Genomic DNA, 14,238 nt, shown 5'->3' with positions numbered 1-14,238 from the left:
GGGTAAGGGTATTTTATTCACTTAACTTATCATTTAAAGGTCATCATCAATGCTATTACCATTCATCTGAGACATTAAGCACAGATACCCAGAGAATCTCAAAAATCTATGAATCCCAGAATATTTGTTGAGAGCGGTCCTTGCAACTACCCGTCGCGAGCGTTTCTCCTGTGAGAGCTAGAGATGACCGTTGGTACTTGGTGAATTATTGTGACACTAAATACTCGTGACAACTAAGATAGCAAATAAACCCCCACTATAGACTGCAATACTGGGTTTTACTTCTATTTATTGCACGAGGCACTTTTAATTTACATAAAATTGAAGAAACAATTAATAATTTGTTCTCCCTTTTTCACATACTTTTTAACAACAACTTTCTTCTCTCTCTTCTCAAACTCAACTAACCGACAAAATCTCCACAACCAATAATATGACGAGATCACATTACAGCGCTACATTCAATAAATATGGGGAATATGAGATCTCTTCAATATTATACCCTATTTCAAGAAGAAGACACATAAGTATTAATGCACCACCAATTCCAGATAAGATTAGATGAGCAATTGGAAGATATTTAGCAGCAAAGAATTTCTCATCCCCAAGCCCTAGAAAGTAGAAATTCTTGTGTAAATTATATACGATAAGAAGCAAATACAGATCGAAAACAGAAGATAACGATGGCAGATATTTCATACTTAGGAAAATATTCTATTGTATCTAACCAATATTTTTTTTGTATACTAAAAATATTTTCTTAATTTTGATGCAGTAGAACAGCAAAAAATGGAAAAATATCCTTTCCAGAATCAAGACTATTAGGTTGACAATATTTCTGTTCATGATAGTGAGATAATTAACCGAATTAAACACATAATTTCATTGATGTATTAAATAATTTACTTGAACCATACATACATTTATGTTTGTTTTTAGGATAGTTTATCCTGGCCAACATAATTCTGCATTATCCTGATGTCAGGATAAATACGAAAACTATCTACCCATCCGATGCAGAAGCGATGTCAATTATCGAAAATTACAACGAAATCGGTAATTATTTCGATTATTATTTATACAACGTCAGAGACACAACCAAATGAATGACGACGTTACCTTCATTTCGCCGATGTCATTCCTTAGAAACTAGTTCGCCACATTTAACCTTACTTGGATGGCTTCTGTCCAGAAATATTTGACTTTCTGAAAGACAACGAAAACAACGGAGATTCCTACCATTGTGATGCGGAATTTGTGTATGCAATCTAAACAACTATAAAAATTACGTGATTGTCAGTGTAACTTTTTTGGTGATGAGGTTACACAGGTGAACGGTGGACGTTTCAACGACACATGGGATAAATGTAAGGGATATGTAAGGGATAAATGCTTCTTATTTCATTAATTTATCATTTTAAAGGTAACCATCAATGCAATTACCACGCATCTGAGAACCTAAATAATATTATCAAATGCACATTATATAGGAAGCAGTACTACAGAAGGGTTAGTACTTATGATTTACTCAAGTTCAGGAGCCTATATCTTCCGATATTTCAGCGCTAGGGAATCCAAATTAGTGTCAATTTACTCACCAACATTGTCCTATGAAACTCCGATTTCTATTTTTTTTAATCCGATATCAAACTCAACGTTTTTGAAAATTTCAATTTTTCCGACCGACCCCCTTGCTCAGAAAACTTTCAAAAATATTGAAATTTTCAAAAAAGTTGAGTTTGATATCGGATATGATAAAGCAACTATCTGGGATCAGAAATATGTAAAAATTATGAAAATCCGAGCAAATTTGGATTTTTGGCAACACTTTAAACATGTGAAAACAGGGCTTTTTTCGTGTTTTTCACATCTTTGAGGGGGTGTGGCGGGCGCAAATGGGGCTATGGCATCAAACCGTTTTAAGGTTATGCTACACTCACCTAGAGCTTCAACATATGTCAAGGGCGTCAAGATCTGTTGTTGGCAGGTCCGGAAGCTTTCCTCCTCAGTGGGGCATTGTTTCCAAGCTGAAAACTCCTGGAAATGAAATTAGTCAGAAGAGTATATCCCATGTGATAAAAAGCCGTCGAAAAATTCAACATGAAATATCAACCGGCGAATCTGCGCCACTATTTCTTCGACGACGCCGGGCAAGATAAAAGCAGTGATTAGGAAAGTTGAAGCAATGGCGAGCAAAGAAAACTCACACTCCCAAAATTTCTGGGCAGAATCTTTGAAAGTACACCAAAGAACCATAGGCTGAATAATTCACACCGATTTGGACAAAATTTTCCGAATAAAATCAAAGGTGCATGTACTAAAGTCGAGCCATGTCAAAAATACGAAGATCACGCCGCGCAAGCTCTACGAAAAATATGTTTCCGGTAAAAGGTGTGAATTTCTTGTCACTTTTGACGAAAACTGGTTCTATCTAGCCAACTATAACGGAATAAGACAGATTTGCTACCGAAAAAGAGGTAAAAGTATTCCATCAAACTGGGTCATGCAACGTCGCGAAAGTTTTTAGTCAAAGTTAATGGTTGTTGGAGGAATGTGCGAAAGAGGAACCCTTCCACTTATCCGAGTCCCCCGAAAAGTAAGGATTCACTTGACTACTATATTGAGAAGATTTTCCAACATTGTTGGAAATTATAGTTGCAAAATTGGATGTGCACGATATTGACAAAGTTGTATTTCGTCCTGAAAATGCTTCCTCGCATACGTCCCGGAAGACCATGGCTTATGCAGCCAATTTAAAACAAATATTAGCAATTACAATTATTCTCAATGAAGACATTCTAGGCAAGTCCGCTGATATCAGTCCGATTGATTTTTATGGATTTGGTGCGTTAAAACAAGCATTATTTCTTCGGAGGGCGACCAAAAAAAGGAGTTTGGACTATTCTGAAGACCGAGTGGGAGAAACTAACCCCTGAAAATATTAGAAAAGAGTGACCGAGTGGAAAAAACGACTTGGCCTGGTTAGCATAGCTAATTGGCAACACATTGAGTCGTTCAATAAAATTCACCAACCGAAAATACTACAGACAAAATTTAGATAAGCTTGAGTAAATCATAAGTACTAACCCTGTATATAATATCGTAAACAAATGGTATATCATTCCCTTAATACCGTGCATTCGGCGTATTTTTTTATATTAAAATTACCATTTTTGCATCTACGTTTTTGACTATCTTAAAACTCATAAGATGTATCCTTATAAGCCCTACCATCTTACTAAAAAGTTTAGACGTTCTAGTCTAAACGTTTTAGTAAACGTATAAAGGATTTGGGAGAGGTGGGCATCGTAATTTGAAGCAGTAAGATCAATCTGGAATTGAAGATAGACAACCTCAAAGACAAGAACAGATGAACGACAACGTTACCTTGTTTCGTAGATATCATTCCTCAAAAATAATCATGCATGATCTGTATGATCTGAAGTTGCAGTACTAGAGATAGCAGATTTTGTAAAAGAAGGTCACATTTCTGTAGATACGTCATTTGTGTGTATCAAATCAGTTAATCGGAAAATAAACACCGCTCCATACCTTGTAGCCGTATTTTCAAACTTTTGTGTACAAATACAGTAGAATTTGGTGACAGATGAAACACAGAAGTTCAGCGACAAGGTGCAAACGGTGTGTTGGGCAATCACATTATAATTTTGTAATCGACCGATAAACCCAGTAGCACGTTAATTTTAATTTTATCAATTTATCATCACACACGTAATGGTAGATGCGAATTCGAAGCTACGTCTTATTGGAGGCACTAGAAACGATGACACTAACTATTCACAGAAAAGTGGAACATGGAATTGAATGATGTCTCTGACCTTATCAAAAATGCATGCGATATCAAATTAATAATATGTCGTCCAGGCCGAATAGTAGAATTATAGATGAAAATCACTTAATCATGAGTTATCCGACTCGGCATCGCTCAATCAACAAATTTCAAGCAAGATGCCTCATCTTACCATGTATGTAGGCATCAGATTTAAGAAATTCATATTTATATAAGTAGTTTAATCTTATGCTAGGCTGCGTTAGGTTGACGTATCAATTCAGTTTACTAAAGTCAAATAGAGATTGAAATTATGGTAAGACAAACAACCGGTAATGAGCTTAGTATAAAGCACTGACTTAAAAAAATCTCTCGATTACATTCCTTGTATGCAATCACGTAAGCAAGCCATAAAAATATTGTAAAACTATACTCTTTTGAAATTACTGAAGAAAATTTAAATCATATTTGCATATAAGTAATAGGAATTGAATTACTTACACAAAACTCTCACGATTCATTTGCGTCAATTGTAGCTTAAAAATTATGGACATACTTACGAAGCAAGTACATAATTAAATGTACATTGCTAATTATGGATTTTAATATCTTAGGAATTTTATGTCTACTGTACAAGTTGATTTTGCATACTTTGTTTTAGAAAAGCTAAAGTAAAAAATAGAAAACGTAAACAAAATTATACTATTTATAAGTGAAGTAAGATTTTCTATTAAAATAGAATGGAATTGGCAGATAAAATAAAACGGTGCTGTAAATATATCCGCAACCTGGATCTCTTACAATTATCAATAGCACTCGAAATGTCAAATTTAATTATTACAATTCTCAATTGAAATTTTTAACCTATGTAGGACATTTAATGCAGTCCATCCAATTTAAACTCCAACCAAAACTAAATAGGTGAATTTTGTATGTGGAATCCACATTGTGCATTAAATTATTTGGCTAAATTTGAATGCACAGTAGTTTCCGCAACCAATATATAACTGAAGTTGAACAACCTAAGTGCAAGATCGGCAAAACTAATCATTGTCAATGAGCCAGGTTAACTTTCAAAATCATTTAAACAAACAATTCTTCATTTGCTCATATGAGTAATATTTAAGCTATTATTCCTCCCATATTTTCATAAGAAATCTAAATTGTTTGAAAAAGTTTCCATCGCTATCAAATGAACCATACAAATAACTCCGTTTGGTTAACTCCGTTTGGTTTTTGGTTAATCAAAAGATTAACCAAACTTTATATAATCAAAACTATCTTAAATATTGATCTTATTATTGAAATCATGAGTATTCAATGCTACTTTTCAAGACCGAATTTGAGATTATAAGAAACTTCATAAGATTAAGCTCTCTGAAATTGCTCAAAGTGTTTAAGTTTGTCCTGCCTTTGATGGACAAGAAATTCTTAAAATCTTTCCAAATGACAGGTAACCATAAACTTATTAGACTTGTAAATTTTCCCAATTACTTAATTTCTAAATAAATCAACTAGATTATAAATATTTTGTTGTTGACCTGGATTTTTCGGGGATGAGTTTTCCGTTGACACATCTCCTTGTAGGATGGGTGGATGAGAAGGAGAGGATGTATTATTGTTCACAGTGTTGCTCGGGTTTGCTGAAAATTTGGAATTATTTCGGTCATAAATTACATTTATTTTTTTAAATTTAAGAATACTCCTGATAAATCTTACCTCTGTTTATCTGAAGCACTTTTTAATTTTAGTTGAATTGAGGATGTATTTAAACAAAACTTAATTTCAAGTTGTCCTGAGAGATATGATATTATTGCAAATGGAAAATGTAGTCCATTCTCATCCTGTAGAAATTGATTATAATCTTGATTAATTACGACTTGCTAATTTTTATAAAACTTTATACTTTGTATGTAGAGGACTTTTAAATAAATATTGGTATAAATAAATTCAGAAATTAGCGAGATATAAAACTCGGGCTCATGACCTGTCGTGCCGTCGCAAGATTTAAGATAATGAATTAATTAGATTCTAAATATCACAATTTATGTCGTAACAAAATGAGGATGTGTATAGAAATTATTGAATTGAAAAATCAGTATACACTATGAAACCAGTGATAATATCATGTTTACCTACATACATAATTAATTTTATTAAATAAATTTTAACTTTGAACTAAATTTATAAGAAAATACTGAAAGTTTTAGATCAAAATAATTTCCTGGTTAAATTTCATCTGATTTCTTATCTTAATTTTATCTGTAAATAATTTATTTTAGTTAAAGTTATACATTTTTTTCACTCACATTTCATCCAACAGGTCAGAATTTCCGATCATGTGTTCCAGTTTCCAGGATGCCGATAAGGGTGGATGAAGGCATGAACTATCAACGGGCCGACGGGCCGTGATTTCGGACCCCAGAAGATTCTAAAATTACAAAGATATTCGTTTGTTCAAGCATTCGTTAGAATTTACTTCCCCATGAGAACAAAATCTGCAAAATATTAAAATTTAAATGGAAACATAATTATAATTATAATTTGCATCTCAACTCAGTACATAATTTATATAATTCTAAAATCGTCCCAAAAATTCATACCCATGACTTTTTCATTAAGGAGGCGGTCATTTTTACTTTTAGCATAAAATTGGTATCCTACCACCCATACTTGAAACTTGAAATTTGACCAGGACCATTTTATTTAACGACCTTGCTCCTTGGAAATGAAACCTGACACAATTTTCGATCCTTTCATACAGAATAATAGTTCTTATCCTGAAAAAGTTTGACGCATTAGACAACCCACTAACTAATCACAGTCAATAACTTGCCCTTCTACATATGCTTTTAGCACGAAGTAATAAACCTAGGCATATACCAATCTGGGATGACGACAACTCACATTTCAAAACGTACAGGCATTCGTATTGAATTTCAAGTGTAGAGATTATGTATAGTTATCTTTGTTTTCATGAAATAACCACTTTTGCAGCTTTCTACTCCAGAAGTTGACCGTGACAGATTTCCGGCCAGCCAGCATAATAAATAGGGCAAAATACTTCTCAGAAAATGACGATACAGAGAAGTCGTACATCATTCTGGCTCAATACTGATAAGAAATTGAACCCATTAAATTTTCTTAATGTATGCACAGAGTGAGATTTGAGGTTACTTTACTCAAGATATGAGCTTCTGATAATAAAATATAATCTCTGAGATAAGACGGCAGCCCAAAATTTATGATTGCTTTATACATTTCAATTTTTGTCTTACGTTATATCCAGATAATGGCCTAGGTTCCAGAAACGATGTCGTCAAGTTGGAATAAATTTTCATCTGGAAATCGAGAGAAGAATTTTATCAAAACTAAATCTTACACATTTTTCCATAGATTTGCAAATCTTTCATCATTACAGATTGGAATCATATCAATTTCAATTTAAATATGTGAGGTTCAAACTGTTGCAAGGAAAATATGTACATACACCAGCACAGCACTCATTTATGTACAAAGATTTTAATAGTATTGTACTTGAATTCGAGAAGGAATGACCAAACGTTTTCCTTTTAAATAGAAAGGGTCGTGTTTTCATGCGTGACTCACTATTAAGTAAGAGGACAAAAACACAGTCGTAAAAGTGAATGTATCGTATCCTAAATTACGGTGGCCTTCACATCCTCACTCTGGATTTATGACACCGACCGTTACTTGAACAATAAATTCTCCACTGGAATACATGATGACTAATGCGATATGTGTGGGCCTTATCTTTCAAGATTAAAATGGGTCACTACTTTTTCCTCAAGAAATGAAATGCATGTCACAAGTTAAAAATGCAGATATTAAACGCTGATAAATAAATGTAGCATTATGTATGCCCCCAGTTTAAGAAGGAAAGAATATGCAAATGGATTTCAGAAAAGACATTGTGGAAAAATTGCAATTTGTCAATACGACAATATAATTGATTGACACGAAAAATTATAAAACATGGAACAATTAAAGAAAGAAAAGTTTGTTTGCTATTTAAAGAAATATTTGAATACTGGGAGATTTTAGTTGTAACACTGTAGAAATCGCAGAGCAATTTGGTACATACTTACAAAGGTAAATCTTGAGAACCTTAATTTTTAAATAATTAGGAATTGGTGGATACGCTTAAAAGACCAAACGGATGTATTACTGTAATCAGTTGGGTAGGGTTGCAGTATGCGATATTCAACTTGAAAAATTTAACAATTTCGTAAATTTAAAGGATTCGTAAATTGGTAAAACAATTTTTCAGCTTAGCAAAGAAAATGTAATGGTTGGAGTAATTAAGCCATTTAAATGCAAAATTACCCCAATTACTTAATATAATTTGCGATTCCGCTATTATCTCTAAATTTCTTATCCCGCCCCCATTCATACGTAATACTTGAAAATATTTATGGATTATTTTCACGATACAATAAAAATATTTAATTATGACAAATACATAATTACCAATTGGCCAAACAAATTTCTTACCTTGATATCCATATTTTGTTCACCGAATTTCACTATTATTCCCTGTACATGTGGCAAACCACTTCAGCATCTTTTGAGTAACTGTAAAAATATTATCCCTTATTTCTTTGCTGCTTCAAAATTGCACATTGAGATGATTTCAATAACTTACCAGGATTCTGTCAGAATTATTAATTAAGTCGGGAGATACGGGATATTGCTTGCTAGTGAATTTTATATGTAATCTTGCATCGAGCACTTCCGTTCCCAATGAGGGACGGAGATCGACTAAATATAAGATGGGGACCATACTGGGCAAACTATTTGTCTCAACTTATCGCCATCCCCTTTCCTGGTTGGCTCTGACTTCTAAATATTCCTTGACAAAATTCGTTGCTTGATACAAAATCTCCATGTCTCCTTAAAACCTGGCGTGTGTACAAAAATAATATTATGAGAGATGAAAAATATTGGAATGCATGTCATGTAATGGGATAAACTGCCCCACGACTTCCATGCATGTTCCACTAAATTTTGGCAAACAGTGTGGATTCGTGGTCTGTGTTATTTGTAATTACTTATTTGTCCATGATGATCTGTCTGTAGCTAAATGCAAAAATTATACAAAAATTGTGAAAAAATTAAAAAAGCCACAAGCCCCTTCAAACAGCCAGTTTTCCAAATTTGGTTGCGGTAAACTTCCACCAAAAATAGGAATTAAATAATTCAGGTTGTAAGAATTCAGAAAAGATATGTTAGTGTCTCAAGTCCAGACTTTGATTATAAATAACGTCGTCTTAATTCTGCAATGAGCTAACAATGCGAAGGTGTCAGCGGCTAAGCTCAGATTTTAATGCAACCACGTAAATTTTGTCGTCCAAGTCAACGGAACTAACGTTTAGTTTCGTACTTGGTTGAATGTTACGATTTAAATAAGTTGTGAGCGATCAAAATTTTAAAAAATGCACGATTTTCAGCGTGCGGGAGGTCACAAATATTGGAAAGTGAGCGAAGGAGGAGATAATAATAATAATAATAATTTATTATACTCATTTAACTCATTCATAGTAAACAATGATCAGATAAAATAACACTATAAAGAGATTTCAAGAGTTAACACCTTATTTAATATCATAATACTTGATTAAATCGTCATATTTTACTCTAAATAGTAAATTATCTTGCTTAAAATTATCATTAATTATTCTGACAAAGGTTGGAATGCTAGATTTTTTATAACGGTTAGTTTTGCACAATTGTTCGCACATTATGTCCTTTTTACTTCTGGTTACATTATTTAAAATATTCGTGTTAAAACAGGGTAAAAATATCTAAATCTTTGATTAAATAACAACTTTTTTGCGAACTTTTCTAAAGCTATTTCTCTTCTCCTGCTTAAACTATCAAACTGACACATATTTGATATTTAGCACATATTTAGCACATCATCATAATTATTTCTGTCCACTTTTTTTCTGAAAATTATTGACAAAGCTATTTTTTGAGAACGTTCCAACTTATTAGACAACTTAGACGGAAAATTTGGACCCCATACAACTGAACAATACTCAAATTTTCAATACTCAACCGCTTCAACCAGTGAAAAACTATTCAAGAGCATCCAAAATTTCGAGAAATATTCCTGAAAACAAGGCATTTTAGGATGCGAAAGTTCGGCCAAAGGAAACGCTCCAATATTTTTTCCGCCCATGAACTTTCGGTGTAATTTTTTTTATTGGATTGCACACAATATGGGGATTGCATCGCCGAAAACCCGAAGAAAATCCCCCCAGAAATGCCTGAAAACCATGGTCTCAAAATTAAGGTATGTTGTTGGCTTTCTGATGTATTAGCAACAAAACCTGACTTTTCAGAAGAAGAAACAGTTAAAGCCCAACATTTTTAGGGAAAAATCCTACAAATTTACATTCAATTCCTCGATAATCAACGATTATTTTCCGATAAAAGAAAAATTAATTTTCAAGAAGTCGAAGCGATACCACACACTGCAAAAATCTTCAGTACCGTTTTTGATGACCTTTCTTGCACAGCCTAGAAAAAAAGTGGTTGACTTAAAAATTCATCGGATTTAAACCTCATTAACAATTTATGGTCCATTCTAACAGATTAGGCCCAAAACGGTCTCTATCCTATCGTACAAGAAGAATTATTTATAAAATTCCACTTCGAGCGAGGAAAAATTTCGCGTAACATTTTACAAAATATTTTCCATGTAATCAAAACACAAGCGGAGGAAATGTTTAATGTTTCTAATTGACACACTACATATTGATGCATAACTATGCAAAAAATACTTGCGTTTTATGAAGGCAGAAAAAATTGTGACCTCGGGAAATTTGTGCTGTATTTCTTTTCAGAAACTTTTGCGCCACGGTGTAATTCCTGCTCGTCCCTTGTTCATAATTGATTCTAGCAAATTTTATTTTTCAAGTTTCTAAAAAATTTTAAACAGCTTATTGAATTAATATTATCTCACAAGCTAAAATGTCAATAAAAAATTTATAGAGTAATTCACAATGTTCCACAAGATAGCAACCATCCATGATTTTGTAGCATAACCGAATGGCCCAATCGCAACCCCCACTTTACTCACCGATCTGAAAAGCCTCAACTCATACTTGGAAAAGCATTTTACCTTCAGAACTCCCAGAAAATCTTTTGAGCTTTCCCAAACCAATGTCGCCTGAGGCAGGAGAGTCAACAACACAATAAATCCTGCCAAACTAGTGCCAGGACCTAGCAAATAAAGAGGAAGGGGAAGTTTTCCCGGAAATTTGATGGTCATATAATTAGTAAAAATAAGTGTGCACATGCCAAAAAATATTATCGGCGGGGCGGATAGATACATGTAGTTTTGATTGCAGTAGCGAGTCCATATTTGGACTTCCTTATACACCTTCAGCACCCTGGTTGGCGAAGTGTCCAACCTCTCTACAACTTTCCTGCAACGCGCAATTATTTGAACTGCGGTAGGCAGAAGTATTAGCGCCACCGAGAATAGGCCGCATATTGAAGCCATCAATTCTCCGATAATCCATATCAAGATTAAGATTCTCAGCATAGCCAAAATTAAATTGAACTCTTGAAACAATTTGACTTGATTTAGTACGTACAATGGGTCTACATTCAGCCAGACCGCTAGTGGGGCGATAAATAATGGAAATAGTGGACAAGTTTTAACAAATGTTTGAACGATCGTCTCCAAAACTTGATTCGTCAGAATTTTGTACTGGATATTTCCAAGGGCTATGCAGTAAAAATAAAGAGAAAGTTAGTCAGACTAGTCTTTTAATATATTTTAATTTACCTCTAATCCTGGGACCAAAATCAACAATGGGATTCACTATTTGGCACACTAAACCTGGACCGAAGTTGATGGTTACGCTCGTCGGGATAAATGATGGGAAGAGAAATGTAACATATAACATGACCAGGGTTCTCGAGATCTCAATCAGACTACTTGTAGCCTTTGTCCGGCTGGAAAGCAAGCGATTAAGGAGTAGAAGAGAAGTCACTATAGTGAAGGAAATAAGGAGAAGGAAAGAAAACTTGAGGAATACCCGTTTGAGAAATGAGCAATTCCGAACATATATTTTTCTTTTGAACACAAGAATTCCGAAGGGGTGCATATACTGAAATAGGAATTGGTATGTGGCCAAGATGTCCCATAATCGCGAAGAAACGAGGTCGTTTTCCGTAGGGGAGATTGAATTTGGAAATTTGAAAAGTTTGCGGAATTTTACAATCTTTTGGAAACTTGTTTTTTGGTGAAATACTGGTAAATTGGTTTTAATAGGCATGACTGCGTAGAATTGCCTTCTTAATGGAGAAATTTTAAATAGCTCAAGAGGTTGCTAGTATTTGTGTTGTCTAGATATTTTATACTTTGCAAGACCGTGAACGTAGATTATATATGACTCGATTCTTTTGCAAAGGCTAATTAGATAATGATATTAATCGTGAGGTTTGAACAGAATATTCCTGATTCCCTAGTATTCTTCGTATATTTTCCCAGCTTTGTCTATCCATCTGTGAATCATAGACTGTAAAATATGATATGTCTGCTAGAAGCAATCCATTATTTTGCAACTAGGCGATTCTGTGGTGCCCGTGGCACCAGTTATATTAGTATTTTGGAAACTTCCCCTGTCTGCAAATAATTCTTCTAATGCACAGATAAGAATTTCATCCCAGTATCTAACATAATTGACGAATCCTTATATTTACGGTAGGCTGCCCTTTGAGGTGGACGTGAACACTATGGCGTCACGTTCACGTTCACCTCATAGGTTGACCCTATTTGTTTAGAGCGTGTCAACTACACAGGCCGCATACCGACATAGTATGTGAGTGCCCCACTTTACAATCCCTTTAATGTCAAATAAAGCATGGAAGAGGTCTGTAACCAACAGACAGACAGACAGAAATGGGTAAATATATAAGTTAATAATGGAAATATAGCAAATTTGGACACATATTCCTTTCAGCTATGTTGTTGTGCATTCGCTTTATTAACGAACAGTGTATTCATCACTAGGCTTGTCCCGCTCCCGGAGGGAGTTTTGGCAGTTTTGAAACTCCCAAAACTCCTAAAGCTCCGTGAATTTAAATTTACTACCCCGTAAGCCCAATGCTAAAATAAACTCTCTGGGAATATTCCCAAAACTCCGGGCATCTATTACAGCCCCCTGGGTCACGTAGAACCCGATTCATCACTAGTTAGAAAAGAACACCCCACAGCTAGAATTTGATAGGCAGGAATATGACAGTAAATGTCATGTGTAATGTTGCTGTTGTTCTAAGAGTCAGAAAAACCTCCGTCCTTTAAACAATCCCCCATAACTTTGGATCCAGAGGTCACACCCTAATGCATGAGGGCTCGTTGGAAAGCTGAGGATATTTGGGGGCCACCCCTTTGTAATTCAGTGACCTAAGCCACACCCACCCGGGACCACACCCCCTCAAATCCAAACTTTGCGCCTGTAAGCTTTATATAGTCATGTGGGGTGTCAATCGAAAGCTCCTGAGATAAGCCAACCAACCCCACAGTAATTTAACCTGATAACCACACCCACCGACAACCACACCCTCCATGTCGAAATTTTTATTTTCTTTATACCACATCGAGTGGGGTATCGTTGGAAAGGTCTTGGTTGTGGCAGCAATTCTGCGACACCAATACCACTATTCTGAGCCACACCCATCTTGGACCACACCCCCTGGTCGAAAAGTTTTATTTTCATTTAAACATATCAAATGGGGTATCGTTGGAAAGGCGTGGGTCTCACCAACCCAACGATAACGAACGTATAACTCTGAACCACACCCACTGTGAACCACACCCCCCATATATCGAAAGTTTTATTTTCGACAAAACCTATCGAGTGGGGTATCGTTGGAAAGGCCTTTGTCGCAGCAACTCTATGATGCTATTACCACCTCTCTGAACTACACCCATCATGAACCACACCCAGTGGGAACCACACCCCCAATGTCGAAATTTTTATTTACGTCGTTACTCATCGAGTGAGCTATCGTTGGAATGGTCTGGATCGCGCATCTCTGCGAATACAAAATTACCATCCTGCACCACACCCATCCTGAACCACACCCCCAGGTCGAAAGTTTTTATCTAAATTGTAATATATTGAGTTGGGTATCGTTGGAAAGGTCTTGGTCTCAACAATTCTGCAAAACCAAAATTGCCACTAAATTCCAATTTTTAGCCTGAATCAGAATTTATGAAATCATCATGTCTGTCTGTCCGTCTGTCTGTCTGACGATAACTCAAGAACGCGTTTACCGATTTGGATGAAATTTTGTAGAAAGGTGTATTTAGACAATGCAACGATAGAGTTCGAAGATGGATTTGATTCCTTTTTTGTCCAAAAAGATTTGGACCGGTGGAGGTCATCTTGGTGGTGTGGACTTTC

General features: G+C 35.0%; 1 long non-coding RNA gene across 2 annotated transcripts; it reads right to left on the bottom strand.

Moving 5' to 3' along the window:
* Positions 1-269: 269 nt before the first annotated feature.
* On the bottom strand, positions 270-8,563 carry LOC118438788. Of its 2 annotated transcripts, none has more exons than XR_004837062.1 (7): positions 8,457-8,563; positions 8,306-8,386; positions 7,069-7,131; positions 6,100-6,221; positions 5,510-5,634; positions 5,332-5,433; positions 270-611 (listed from the first exon to the last, which is right to left on the bottom strand). It is a non-coding gene; the product is annotated as an uncharacterized LOC118438788 (long non-coding RNA). The 2 variants fall into 2 exon arrangements; XR_004837063.1 differs by lacking the exon at positions 270-611 and adding an exon at positions 1,886-2,037.
* Positions 8,564-14,238: the final 5,675 nt, after the last annotated feature.

This window comes from Folsomia candida, unplaced genomic scaffold (genome assembly GCF_002217175.1).
Source record: "Folsomia candida strain VU population unplaced genomic scaffold, ASM221717v1 Fcan01_Sc026, whole genome shotgun sequence".
NCBI lineage: Eukaryota > Metazoa > Arthropoda > Collembola > Entomobryomorpha > Isotomidae > Folsomia > Folsomia candida.
The sequence above is the reverse complement of the archived record's forward strand: the minus strand, read 5'-3'. Positions and strand labels throughout refer to the sequence as shown.